Genomic DNA, 15,812 nt, shown 5'->3' on the forward strand with positions numbered 1-15,812 from the left:
CCTCAGAAGTGCTGAAATGGTCTACCTGAGAAGGAATCTCTGGAGCCCTGGTTCTGAGGACCCCCTCTGCCCCAAAAGGGACGTCTTCCATTATTGGAACCCCCTCTGCCTCCGGAGGAGTCCTCACCACATGCATCTTGGAAAGGACCTTGAGACTTCTTGTGCCACATATTTCCACTCCTCTGATTCCTGGAGAAGGAATGCTGAGGTTTGGAAAAGTGTAGGCCAATGGCAGACAAGGTCTTCCCATCTTGCTCATACCTGTCTAGTGTATCCTTGACCTTAGCACCAAACAGAGATGAAGGCTCGATAGGGGCATTTAGAAAGGAAGACTTGAAGGAGTCCACGAGGTCACAGATGCACATCCAGGTGTGACGTCTCATGACTACACCTGCACCTGCAGCTCTAGCTGCTCCTTTGGTTGTGTGTGACAGCAACTTCATGGCTGAATTAGATATGGATTCTAGGGTAGCAAGTTGGGAAGCAACTTTATCTCATGCTCTATCCGACACTTGACCCGTGAGGGTTCCGGAGAGTTCAGAGATAAGATCTCTCTGGAGCCTCGTAAAATGTGCCATAAAGTTCAGAGACCTAACTGCGACGATCGCTGATGCAAAGACTTGCTTCCCTAATCTGTCCACTGCCTGGGACTGTCTGTTGGGTGGATGAACAGCAGGACTCTCTTCCGCAAGGTCATTTTTCATGGCAGCCACCACCACCATAGCGTCCACTGGCAAGCCTCTGGACCAATGGGTTTGATCCTCTGGAGGGGACAGTACTTTGTCTGATCTCCTGGGGATGACCTTAATGGAGTCGGGGTTCTTCCAAGCCCATTGCAAGATGAGTTTAACCAACTCATTGGCAGGGGGGAGGGGTCACCCAAGAAGTAGAGGGCCGAGAGCAAAAGGACTGCAGGAATACGGATTCCACTGAGGAAGGGGTTGAGGACTTCCAGTCACCCCTTTGTTTCAAGATTTCCATGATGTCCCCAAAGGAGACATCATCAGGGGGTGACCATGGGGACCCTTCCCCATCATCATAGTCCATATCCTCTGTGAGGGACTCCTCTGGGGAGCCCGTGTGTTTCCTCTTACACACCCATTTCTGAGGGGGTTCTTTGGTGGGAACATCCGAAGAAGACTCGGAAAGTGAAATACCCTGGACAGGGGTCTCCTGGGCCTTGCACTCTTGGAGTCCTGGGGGCTTGGCCTTTGACAGCTGTGGCTCAGAGGGAAGTGGGGGAATAACCAACTGTGGAGGATTGCTGGCAGCAATCGCCCTCTCCATCACCCAGAAAGCTGGCCATCCCAAAGAGGAATGGGAGCCGGAACCGAAGAAGACAAAATCGGAACTGGGTCACACCCCGCTCTAGACGGTCTGCCCCCAGGGACGGAGCCTCAATCATGCTCGGAGTGGTAGTCACCCTCTGTTCCGAAGTTGGGCCCAACATAACTGTCAGAACAGACACCAGAACTGGGGGCTCAACCTCCCAAGCATGAGATTGAGGAAGGGTGTGTTCCGATGGAACCAGCACCCAAAGGGATCTTGGAACCTCAGAAAGAGTTGTTGTCAGTGCCGAGGAAGGAATTCCTCTAGTAAAAGTTGGATAAATGAGCCTTGGAACTGAGGGGTCCAAGGGAGGAGAGTAAGTAGGGGTTGCTGGAGAAATAAACCCGAAGCCAGGAGTGGGATATGCACCTGAGGGGGAGTCAAGCCAGTCCAAAAAGGGGCTGCAGGCTTGTCCATCAAACAGGTCCACATTGCATGAGTATCGGGTCCATGGTGTGTCACAAAATGGCACCAATGATTCCAATGTTGCAACAGGTAATAAAGGTATGGTCAGAGCCATGAACGGGATCGGAGCAGAAGTCACTATAGATGACAGGAACGGTTCTGAGGTCATTGTCGGAACCGATAAGGGAGTCGAAACGGGTGAAGTCGGTGCCGATAAAGAAGTGGATGAACTGGTTGGTACCGAGGATGTAGGCCGTGCCGTAATTGTTGGTGCCGGGGTGGGCGCCGATGAGGCTACCTCGGTAAACGTCATTAGAGCCGAGCTCGGAGCCGATGTGGTAGTCGGCACCAAGGTGATAGAACAGTGTACTTATGGGCCTTGTGCTTGTGACAATTTCCTCTGTCACCCGCCAGTAAAGAGGGGTCTGATTGAGGAAGTTTCTTGTCCAAAACAGGAGGGGGTGAGACCTCTGCCACAGAAATGGCCTCCGAAAAAGGCGAAGCAAGCAGACCCTTTAAAATAAGTTTGTTACGATGTTCATTTAGCGTCCACTGCTGAAACTAACACAGATATCACACGGGGGTTTCGCCAACAAATGTGGAACCCCCAAACAGTAAACACATTCCTCATGGAGGTCACTATTCGGCAATTAAACACTGCAAGAAGAGCAGTGTTTAAATCCCGTAGTTCCCTTCTTTTCAGACATCCCAGAACACACTCTCGCACACAACAGAAAGAGAGGAAATGAAGAAGAGAGAAAGCAAATATCAACAATGGTAACAAAATACCGTAAATGTAGAAAGTCAGAGATACCAAGAAATTACCAACAATGGTAAGAGAGTAATACCTGTGGGTAGAGCTGTAGCAATATAGAACAACAAGAACAAGTTATAAAAGAAGAAAAAACATTTTTCAAACTATTAAACATATCTGAAAAAAGCACTTAGCTGGAGATCTTGGTGAAACGCTGCTATATGCCTGTGCGGCAAATGAGATCTGAGGTAACTGAGCAAAGGGCATTGTGGGTAGCAGCTTAGCTTGAGTGTTTTTGGTGCATGCAAGCTTGGTATAAGGCCGACTTTGTTCCGAGGGCTTGGAACCGAACCCATCAGTGATGAATAGTATGAAGATTAACAACTTCAGATCATGTCTTTCATCTCTCACCATTTATTTTAAATGCAGTTTTAGGAAGATTAATTTCATAAATGTTACCAGTCATAAAAATCTGATAAGTAATAATTGGAGTGTAAATTACATGTACAAGAAAGTTGTAGTTATGAGTAAACTATTATTTACAGTCTGGTATCCTAATTCTGTAATGGAAATATTCCACAGAGTCAGTTTCTCTAAGTAGTATGTCACACTACTTGTAAAAAGTATAAGGATTTTTCAGTGACTATACAAAGGTAATGATTTCTGTAAAGAAAATATCCACATTCTCTTTTAAATGAACATTCAAGCCAGCTAGTTTCCTCCCAGATTTGAAAGACATGCAGTAATTAGATTGCATGCTCTAAATTTGCCATAGGTGTGAGTGTGTGTGTGAGTGTGTAACATGGAAGAACAGCCATGGCAGGCTTAGCCGCCTAGCACTGTGAACCTTGGCTCTAGATGATTGTCACTGTTGAAAAAATGGGAAAAGGGGTTGAGGATGAATGAATGGATTAAATCAAACTAAATTTCAAAATCAGGTTTGGTTTTGTCTATCTTTATTTGTGCGTTTATAATTATGACAATTTATGTATTTATTTATATTTATAACTATATTCACTGAATGGATAAGTATTTTTCTCTGCATCTCTATTGTAAATTAATTTGCTTCATAAATTCACATCATTCCAATGCCTCTGTACTATTTTACTGTATATACATTTTTGTATTAATTTGTATTAACTTTGTATGTTTGTGGAATATTTGAATGTTGTGGAGCTTTTCTCTTCAGGCCTCCAATGAAAATGGGCCTCTGACCCAGTGTACTTTCCCAGTCCACAAACGTCAATGAATGAATTAATTCGTTTACCAGGATAATGGACTGATCAATACTGAGCAATTGGATCTATATTATGTGATCAAATGCTTAGGTGATCGAACACCTAGACATCGATCACGTAATATCGAAAGCAAAAAAACAGCGAACGGCCAATTTAATGCAGGGAACGATTTCCCTTGGCAGTTTGCTGGATTTTGGCATTTTCTCCACTGTGGAGTGATCTTGGAGAGGGTATATTTAGTTAAGGGAGTGTGCCCCCCATGTTGGGGGGTGTGGGGGCAAAGCCCCCCCGCTTAGTTTGGCTGTAAAGTAAAATTTTTTATTTGTGGCCGATGGTAACGTTTTCCGGCGGCGTTCGCTGTTTTGCAGTTCGATATTATGTGGTCGATGTTTAGGTGTTCGATCACCTAAGCATTTGATCACGTAATATAGACCCGAGCAATTTCAGATTTAGCCTGGGTGAACTGCAAAACATTTCACAAACATAAAATACAGAAATGTAAACAATTTTGTGCACACAACCACATATATAAGAACTAATAATCTGAAAAAAATAAAGTAACTGTATCTTTAAAGAATATAACTGGATGTAATGATGCTAATGTTTGCTTTATTACAGAATTTCAGTATTTATGTCAATATATGTACTAAACCTCTGTGCATTATCATTACTCCTGTAACTCCTGCTATTACATGTCATCATGCCTTTGACTTGCATATAATATAATTTCTGAAGTATATGATAAATGTTTTTACTATTCATATCTCAATACTACCTGTAAACTATTGCTTTAAATTTTTAATTTTTTACTGTGGCTCATTGTAAAAATATATATTTTTGTGGAGATTTTCTCCTTGGGCCTCCACTAAAAATGGGACTTGTGCCCATTTGAACATTTTCAGTAAACAAAAAGAAAATCAATCAATAAATAAGTAAATTAATAAACAAAATAGTCCTCAGTTAATCATACATCAAAGAATATCATTAATCAAAACTGGGACACTTTATTATTTGATAAAAACATAGCCATTGTTTTAGGGATGCAACCACATATAAAGAACTAATAATTAAAAAAATATATAAAGTGGTGGTAGTTTGGTAAGATGTTTTAGTAGGTAAACGAATAGGTACAGGTCATCTAAATTGTACATTTGTAATCATAAACATGTTTTTTACAATATGGAGAATTAACTATTTGGTGTGTTGTTTATATGGTTGTGTGTGAATGTTTGCATTTCTGTGGGGGTAAAACTGAATGAAGTCTACATCTTAAAGTATTTGAGCATTTGAATAAAATTAAAATTCATTATTAGAGAAATTCAGTATTGTATGGATTATAAGGTAGGAGCAAGTTCATATTGCAGTAATTACAATTTATGTTTAGTAACATTAAGGGTTGTGATTGTAATAACAGCTTTTTTGGAAGACATTATATGGCAGTTATGACTATGAGCATTTGGGAGCTATGGCCTGAATGACAGTGTTAGTATAAAATGCGTGATGTGTGCTATGTTTGAGGATTAAGACATTTTTAAAAGTTTTATTTATTTATTTATTGATTTACATTTGTTGACCAGGAGAGTCCGACTGGACACAGGTCCGTTTTCAGTGGAGGCCCAGGGAGAAAAGCTCCACATTAAGTATTACTTACATTATACAGTTAAAAAACATAGCATTTAAATATAGACATTAGTCCAACTGAGGACGTAAGACAAGAATAAAACATAGATGTAAAACATATGTAGAACATACTACAATTTTAAAATATGGTGACATATACTTAACATGGTTGCAAATGTAGTTGAGATTCATCAGTGAACAATTGATACAATCTGTTTTTGAGGTACATAACAGCCATTAGCAGTTGTTGCTACAAGAAATTAGTATTATGTGGTAGGTAGCCGGGAACATGAGTAGACAAGCTTGCTAAGAGTAGGTTGTTAGGTGGACGAGAGAGGTAGTGGGTGGGTGGAGTGGATGGTATGGGGGGGGGTTGCAAGGGCATATCTGGCAAGTTTTTAAGTGTGATTTTAGTAAGGATTTGAAGTGCATGCAAGAAGTTACAGAGGTAATTGAGAATGGGAGGGAGTTCCAGAGTTTGGCTATAGTGCAGGAGAATAATGCTTCTCCAGCAGAGTTAATGGCTCTTGTGACCTGTAGGAGGTTTTAGTGGCTGGATCTTAATGGTCTCGTGGTTATGTAAGGTTGGAGTAGATTCTGGAGGGATGGGACTTTTAGTGGTTGGTTTATTAGTTTGTGGGCGAGTGCGAGTTGGTACCATTGAAAAGTTTTGAAAGTTTAAAAAGTTATAAATGAGAAAATAAAGGTATCTCTTTCTCTCTCTGTCACACACACACACACACACACACACACACATATATATATATATATATATATATATATATATATATATATATATATATGTATATATCTACATCTGCACATATGTGCATTTTGAAGAATCAGACCAATGCCTCTTCTGGAGTTGTGTACATGAAGCACAAAATAACTAAAAATGTTCAAATACAACTGTTTGGAGAGTAAAAAAAAAAATACTGAAATTCTTTATTGCAAGCATCAAAATAAAAAAGTACAAATTAACAATGAGCTGTTTCATCCCTGATTGGGACTTTATCAAGCAAGTCTTCTCTGAGACACGATCAGGGATAAAAGCAGTCAAATGAATCCCAGTCAGGGACAAAAGTGGTCACTGTTAATTCAATTAGTAACTAATACAAAACAAATGCTGCTGGTAGTGTTAGAAATGTTCTAGGTTTTTGGAGTGCAGTCTGGACTAAAATTTAACCTGTATAAGTCTATGGTTATCATGCTGGGAGATAACAGTAGTGTCATCAGTGAACTGTCAGTGGTGAAGGGAAGAGTAACATATCTAGGATTCAAATTACATTCTTTACGGTTATGTTAATAATTTTCAAAAAGATAACGTCTGAAGGTTATCATGTAGCATCTTTTGTTGCATGTGTGGGTTGTTTATTTTTGCTGTTTGTGTTGTTTGCATTTTTGTTTTTTGTTTGCTTGGATTTTGTTTCTTAAAAATTGCTTCAATAGAAAGTTAATCCACAACTGACAAATGAGACATAGAAATTGATAGGAACTGAAGGTCAGAAGAGCAGGAATGCTGAATGCATAGATTTACAGATTTGAGATTTTTATTAGGATATACAGAGGTAATTGGTGGATGATAAAGCCCCTGTACTTTACTCAGTAAGCTACTTAGAAACAAATACTTTTGATTGGGTAGGAAAGGAAATATACAAGGTTTGTAACAGTTCACACGAAGAAGGAAAAGTACTGTAGTTAACAAAAGAGGATAAGAGCTTGTCATTGGCTAGTGCACTGCTTCACCTGAAACAGTGAATATTGATCAAATAATAACAACACTGTTGAATAATGTGTTGGGATCATTAAGGTAATCCATTTGTTTGGGATTTGGGAACTTATGTGGAGAGAGACCTAACTTTTGATCAACAAGTGTCCATTGTTGTAAGAAAGCCCTGCTATTTTGCACAGCTTATAAACAAAGAGATTGTGTCTAAATCTATGGATGTCATTATTCCCCTTTACTCAGCCCTCATTAGACCAATCATTGAATACAATGCCACATGCAACTGGAATGCCCAGAGAAATATCTTCCTAAAAGGATACAAGGCCTAAACAACTTGTCCTACATGGACCGACTCAAAGCCTTGTCACTGTACTCGGTATCCTGTAGACTGCTAAGAGGTGACTGGTGGCTGGCATACAAGGCATCTTCCAACTCATTACTGATGGATTGACAAGTCAAATGGCATCAGAAATACCCAGTCTAGTGATTTAAACCTCTTCTGTAATGACAACAGACAATTTGGAGGGACAGCTATATCTCGCAGAGGATATTGCTGATCTGGAACAGACTCATCATTCACATAAAGCAAAGTTCTTCTCTGTCCCTATTCAAGCACAACTTGAATCTATGGATGGGTAACATAAAATTTACTCCAGGACTGCATCCTATACTACTAATGGACAGAGTCAGCTTCTAAATGCTTTATCCCATGCATGGATGTTGTCAGATTACCTAAGGTATGATCCCAGTTATATTTAATATATAATTATCAACCATAGGATAGGTAAGACCAAACGGATAGGTTATTTCAAGTACAAAAAGGGAAATTGGCTAGGCTTAAAATGTTCCACAAGGGCAGCTAGCCAAGGTCCTTCCTATGAAACTATGAACCTATAAGGTGGATGGAAAGGGGAGAAAAATGGAAGAAGTACTTGAGATTTGTCTCTGTGTTTATCAGAATATGGGCCAATCCTGAAAGCAAACCAGAAGAAGACTGCTGAGGAGAGGTAACAGCAGAATGCTAAAGGATGGGAATGGTGTCTTGGGACATAATATGGGTAGGATTGGCATGGAGAATTCAAATCTTTCCAGACATTACTGAAGCAACTTGAGTCATAGGTTCATAGGTAGTCACTGGGCTTGCAGTTCAGGAGACCACTGAGGGGCCTAGCCTAATTCCCAGTAGCCTCCAAACACTGTCTGATTAAGTGACTTGCTCAAGGTGACACAGTAATCAAATGAAGCCTGAGGAGATCAAACTGTGTACCACAGGGACTACAGCTTTAAGCCATAGCCCTATGTGCCAACTCCCAGACATAACACAGAGAACAGAACTGGGAAGGCAGCTGGAGTGAAAAGGACTAAAAGGGTGATGTTGAGATAGAGGAAAACAATTGAAATGGCAGGCAGTAGAAGGCTTGAATGGAAGGGGATAAAGGGATGATTGGAAAATATATAAGGACCTCAGGGAAATGTATGGAGTAGGTAGTGGAACTTTCTACCTCCTGAGATTACCTCACTCTCTTCTCTAGGTCAGTTCAAAACTAAGCTCAAACAATACCGGCGATCAAATGGACATGCTATTGTATCAAGCCTGGCTAATCTTAATCTTTTCTCCAGATTGTGTACAGCTGCTATGTAACCTATCTTGTACTGCAATTTTCAGATTTATCTACTCTGAACTGAACAACTGTTCTTAATGAAACTATTAAAAATGGTCATTCATCAATTTAATGTAAAAAAAAAAAGATGTATGTAATTTATATATGGGTTGTCTCTATGTTCTCTGTAAATATTCTATTATGCTATCTCTGATATGTGATATGTAATGATATTTGTGTTACTGTTTGGAGCTTTTCTCCCTGGTCCTACACTGAAAATGGACATATATCCATTCGGACTATCCCGGTCAACAAATGTAAAATAAAAAAATAAAATAGGTAGTGTGGATAAACTCAGAAATAGCCATGTTAAAGAAGATATGTGGAAAAGTGATACAGTATGTAAGTGACCCTGGAAGGTGAATGATAGATTTTGAAAGTATAGCTCATAGGATAGTTTCTAGATGGATACTGCTCTAGTGATATAAAATACATATAAGACTAAAGAAGGAGTGTGGTTAAAGAGGATGAGTTTTAGAGATGCATGGCAATAGGAACAGACAATCTTTGCATCTAGAATACTCATCTGGAAGAAGAAAATGTTAACTTTGTATTTAAAAAAAAAAGTGTTCAGCAATAATTTCTAAGGCTGAATAAGATAATTTGTAGTAATGCATTTTTTCAAACACTTCTATTGGATAATGCAATTGTATATTACTGGGAGATAGCTGCAAAGATTCCTGAATATGTCCATTAGTAACATATTTTGTCTCACACAGCAAACCTCAGCTGGGCTATTCATACTTAAAAAAACATTCATGGCACATTTTTAAGGGGTTTTACTGGACAGCAGACAAAATAACTGAATGTCTCCTTATTTTTTTTTTTTGGCTAATAGTTAAAATATTTCTGCTGTGGTAGTGCTCAACTTATAACTTGGGACTCCAAGAGTAAATACTGGTGTATTTGCAAAATATGTTCCCAGTAATTTGAACATGTGTATTGTCTTATGGCTTTATCCCTAACAAGAATCATTAAAAATAAGCTGTTACTGCTGTATGACAATCTGCATGCATGGATTTCGTCTAAGAACTATGCACAATATTAGCAAACCTGGTATTGCCATCTTGTTTAAAATGATGTAAATTAGCTAATTGTTTGTTGCTTTGGTAAACATCAATGATTCACTGCTGAAGTTAGCAATGGCTAGTGAATGTTAATGTCAAACTGCTGATTTCATCTACTTGGTTGGTACTGTATACCTGACCTGATTGACTAAAGAGTGTAGACAATACATTATCTTGTGTTTCTACTGTTGCTATATGTTTTCAGACTTTCCCAGGTAGTATTCACCAACATTTTGTAGCATCAGTAAAGAAATTATATGGAACTTCAGGTAGGATGTGGGGAAACTCCAGACTGGCATATCAGAAGTTGATAATGCCACAGAATCTTGAATGATTACATTTACACTACCAGATTCCAAAATTTGTTTTGAATCTGTGCAGATGGAAATTCTTTATTTGCCAATCATGCAATATTACACTGCTATATTGAAGTAATTAACTTAAATAACAATTAATAAATTACATGACTTTGAGCATGTGACTATGTGGAGATATTGAAAAGTGTAGAAAACCTCAATATGAGACCAATACACGGTTGCAGACCCTGTAGCAGGCTTTTAGCCTGACAAATATATAAAGCTGTTTGATGCTGAGATTGCCAATTGGATTGAGTAAGATAGGATTGTAGGGTGAGGATCGCTTGACAAGACAGAAAGTCAGTAAGATCACTTGTTCATTTAGGAACAGCTTTGTTGGTCACATGACTAAAGGATATTTTATCCCAAAGAGCTTATAAGCTCCCTTTGTGGAGTATGCTGGCATTAGAGTATGATGAATATAGTAAGGACCATATGATTTGTGAGCTTGACCGAGTTGGTAAAATTCTACCCCTACAGTTTGTGACTCACATGCTGGAAAACAGGAATTGAAGCTTCCTTTGTTAAAAAGGTGATAAGTAGGGTTTATACAGCCTTGTAAGACTGTACACTGTACAGGTTATAATAATTATTGTGGTGAAGGCAAAAATGTGTTAGATATTGATATTGTGTTGCTACACAGGCATCAATATGCCAACTGCAAAGATTTCTTCTCATAATTTAGCAACCTTCCTACACTGCTTTACCACTTCTCACTCTACATAAATGTCTGAGGCCCCTCCCTCTTACATGCAGCTATTTTATTTCAAACACATTAAAAGCAAAGAAATACAGTGTCTATTATAGCAACTACAAATTCACAGTCTCCCAAGCACAGATGGTCTCCACAAAGTGTATATTATTGCAGTGCTCCATCATATATATAACCTCTGCCTAACACAAAACACCATGCTAGCTATATATGGAAAGTAACAATAGTTAATCCTCCTTCCAACACCACCCAGTCACTCCAAAGCCTCATTAATGTCCAGTATCCATACTTCTTACACTATCAAAAATCTTAAGGAAACTAATCTACACCCAGGTTACATCCCGCTTCACCCGTTTACAACCTCTTTTCATCAAAACAGCATGGAATCTGGCCAGGTCACAGCACACTAACAGCCACTATGACTCTCACAGACCAAATTCTCTTAATAATGGGCACAGGGGAACTTACTGGTGCTAAATCTATCAACCTGACCAAAGCTGTTGATCTAGCAGATTTTAAGCTTTGTACTAAACACCTACTTGACATAGGCATTAGACCACATGTTATAAACAGGTTCTACAACTATCTTTCTAAGCAACACTCCTGTGTAAAAGTCAACTCATTTCTCTCATCCTTAGGGTTAGGCTTAAAATGGTCTATAATATCTATGAACCTATGAACCTTAGCCAAAATCTAGAAAGGAGTACTAGAAGGCTCCACCCTTGCTTCCCTCCTCTTCTCCATCTACATTAAACTTCCCTTTACCCTACCTCACATTCCTCTACCTTTTATGCTGATGTCAATGTCCTATTTTGATCTAACAGCTCATTAACAATCCTTCAGAAAGAACTACAGGCTGATTTTCTTGTTCTTAACACTTGGAGCAGCAAAAAAAAATAAATCTTGAGTCTTCCAAAAGAAAAGCAATACTCTTTGAAGTGAGGCCAATGTTCAATATCCCCTTCCCCATTACTAAATCTTTGATGACAATAACACTACATGAGAAAAATTCTCTTCATTAAAAGACCTATGACTTTGGTTAGACCCATCCATAAATTCAATCTACACATAGAAAACGCTAGGAACTAGATTAACATAGTACTGTTCGGGGCCAACCAAACCTCCCTCTTTCTTTCCAAATATTCCAGAATAGGGGTATGCAAAGGCATTCTACTAATCCAAGTAGAACATGGACTCCCACTTATATATGCCTCAAAAAGAAACTGCACTGTGATTCAGACAATCACCAATAGAATGTGCAGAGTCACAACATGCTCCCCAAAGCATGAACACCATTGCACAGTACTACAAAAAGCAAAATAACTTGCAGTCAGATGAAGAGCTGACCTACTTTTATGTTCTCCAGTTTTCAAACTCCTACACATCCACACAATTTCCTCTCTGGCAGCCAAACTAAGAAGGAAACCCCTTTCCTATAACCTTAGAAATCAACTCCACAGAGGACCTACCTAAAAGGCCTCTGCAATAAACTACAATGTGCAGATCATTGTTTCTCCTTTCTAGGCCCTAAAGTATGGGGATCTTTCCTTCATAAATTCAAAGAAATGTCTTCCTATCCAAAATTCCGGACACAACTAAAATATTATTTTCACAATAATGTGTCATGCAAATGCCACCACTCTGGACGTATAAACTATTAGAATCTTGTTCATCTCTTATTAATCTACCACTTAACAAGCCTGTACATCACCACTTGCAAATGCAACTAACTCAAGTCAGATTGACTGCATTTCTGTTTAACTGTATAGATATACTTTTGTAAATTGCCGTACTGATGTGATATATACATTTGTATATTTCTGCACTTGTGGAGTTGCTCCTCTCTATATCACATATAGTGATTCCTTCTGTCTGTATTATGTACTCATTGTAATTACCACACCATATTGTAATGTGTATGTTTTTGTTTCTTTGTCTTCTTTATTTGCTTTTCTCTGGGTTGAAACTGAAATTGCTCTTTTGTGATCCGAGCTGTCCCCGGTATACAAATTTAAATAAAATAAAAACTTGCAACGACTCAAGGAGATGTAGGATTTTCACATGGAAGTATTTAGTTAAATATGTTATACTACATATAGACCAAATAAGATATCTCAGGAATAAAACCTATTTTTTGGATGTGTTAAGGGGAATATTAAGGACTTTGGGAACATATTTTATGATCACACTTTTGATTAGACCATTTACATAGAATTCAAGCAAATGATATGACTAGTACAGAATGGAATGTGAGTTGGCTAGCTAACTGAGAAGTTGTTGTGATGTGTATATTATAGGAAGGTGTGGTGTGTTTTATTTATTTTATAACAAGCCATTCTCCTTTGGTTAGCATAAGGTATTGGTGTTCTTGTCTCAGGCAGAATGTCATGAATCAAGTGATTGTAGATTTAAGAGTTTTTTCTTTGATACTGCTGAGATTACTGAAAGAGCATATTCCAGCTGTGCTTGAAGAATATATTTTTTATAGCTTTTCTTTCTTGTGGACGGAGAGAAGTGTTTTGGAGATTTTTATTTAGTGACATGAAAGTGGTGCTGGAAATTTAGCTGGACATCATGCCAGACTCCTGGACAGTTGAAATGATCAATTAGTAGAATGGAGCAGTCTTGCAGAAGCATTTTCAGTTTTGTTTTGGTCTCATATATAACTTTTTCCTGGATGAGGTGGTGGTTTATTGTTTGAAGCCATATGGATAGTTGTCTGACGTCTTCTTTAGGTTCTCATTTAATAGTGGAAGGGGAGGTGATGCATCTGTAAATCGCCTTGTTTTATGCATATGAAATGACAGAGATATTGGATAATTCAAAGAGAAGATTATTAGACCCATCCTTGAGCGCAATGCCTCCCTTGGGTTGTACCTTACTAAGCATATCTAGCAACTGAGAAGATCCCCAGAGCTTGGTAACTAAAAAAGTTAGGTACCTAAAAGATATGAGCTACAAAAGTGGACCAGGACAGGTAAGATATCTGTAACAGTAATTAAGAAACTGATGACCATGGTGAGGAATGCCATTTCTGATCAAGGTTATGTTACAACAATGATGAGGGGAGTGAGTACTGAGAAAGGTGCCTATTTGCTTGGATTTGTTTTTGATGGTGTCAACGTGGAATGGGAATAAAGATATTTTTGAAGATGCCAAATGGTAAACGGGGTCAGGGTTGGCTTCTACATTGCCACTGAGGAATAAAAAAATATAGTAAAGAAATTGATTTAGTTTGGAACCTAAGATGTTTGATATGATTGTCAGTAATGGATTGTTTGGATATATGAGTGGTGTGAGATACTGCAGATAGGTGCTAGATGAATTTGAAGAGGACTTTAGCTATGTTGTGGAGGGGGAGTAAAGAGACTTGCCTATTAAGTGAGTAGATACCTGAGAATATTTAAGGGTAGGGTTTGGGATATCTGAGTAAGGAGCTGAAGGGGTGATAGGTGGTACTTTTGTGAGAAGAGTTAGGATAAGCATTTGATAGTTAAAAGAAAAAAAACATCCATAGAAGTAGTAGGGGGACTGCAGGTGCTAGTTTGCTGCAGTGAGGTGAGAGTGGTCATTAGAGAAACAAGTGTAGAGTTGAAGAGGAAATGTCAGCTGGCCTGATAGCAGGAGGAATATTTTCTCCTATAATTTTATAGGAAAGTAACATACAGCAGCATGGCTTTGATTGACAGGTGCTATTCTGCAATGTCAGTTAGCCTAGTACAGACAAAAGGAGTGATTCAGTTTATTCTGTATGTTTGTAATTATGTAGTGCAGTTTAACGGTGAAGCAACATACAGGGACATGGTTCTGAATGACAAGCACTAATCTAGGATGCCTAAAAATGAGAATTTTTACTGAAATATAACCAAGAAAAATATAAGATGATGCCTCACAATGAGAAGTTAAAGCCAAAAGCTGTGCACAACAGAATTAATACAGTCTACACATATGCTTAGTATCTGAAGACTTATTAAATCTACTGCATGAAGGCAGTGCTGTGTGCAACACAATCCATCATCATGCAGACGACACTATCTGCGCAGCAGAAAATTGTAGCTGCGTAACAGAATTAATACAGCCTAAAAATAATACTCTGTATTGTAAAATTAATACAGCAGTTTAGGCTGTGACTGGTGGAATTAATACAGCATAGTGATTTTATTCAGTGAGTGGTATGATCTGGCAAACTCAGTAAAACAAAAGAATTGGAACAGTTTGCTTTGTACTTCATGACTGGGAATGCAAAATACACCATTTGAAAATGCTAATAAAAAGCAATATATGACACTACAGTGCTGAATAGAAAAAAAAAGGCAAGACAGAAATTTCCAGCAAGAAAGAAAGAAAACAGTGAATATCTGAATTTTAGTTTCTCAATCCAGAACATACACCCTCTTTAATATTAAAGACAAAATGCTCTTATTGCTAGCACTAATTTATTTATTTATTCATTCATATATTCGAATACTAGTTTACTTTTAGGTTACTGTTTGTGATACATGTTTGCTTTGATGAGGCTGGAGTCACGGAAGTACTTTACTCCACTCAGGGGTAATCTCCAGAGCATGCACTGAATGTGTCAATGTTTGTTGTTTCGACATTTTAATGTCAATATTCTGAGTGTCACTGTAGACGGTCATTCGATCACTTGCCTTAAACCTATATAATCTATGATGTCTGTGCTTTCTGTACAGCTGTGTGAGTGTGGAGTTGTATATTTATGTCTCTGTGCTTTCTGTACAGCTGCGTGAATGTGGAGTTATATATTTATGTGTCTGTGCTTTCTGTACATCTGCGTCAATGTGGAATTGTACATTTATGTCTGTGCTTTCTGTGTGAATGTGGAGTTGTATATTTGTGTCTGTGCTTTATCTGTGAATGTGGAGTTGTATATTTATGTGTCTGTGCTTTCTGTGTGAATGTGGAGTTGTGTATTTATGTGTC

Source organism: Protopterus annectens, chromosome 4.part0 (assembly GCF_019279795.1).
Source record: "Protopterus annectens isolate FY-2018-M chromosome 4.part0, PAN1.0, whole genome shotgun sequence".
NCBI lineage: Eukaryota > Metazoa > Chordata > Ceratodontiformes > Protopteridae > Protopterus > Protopterus annectens.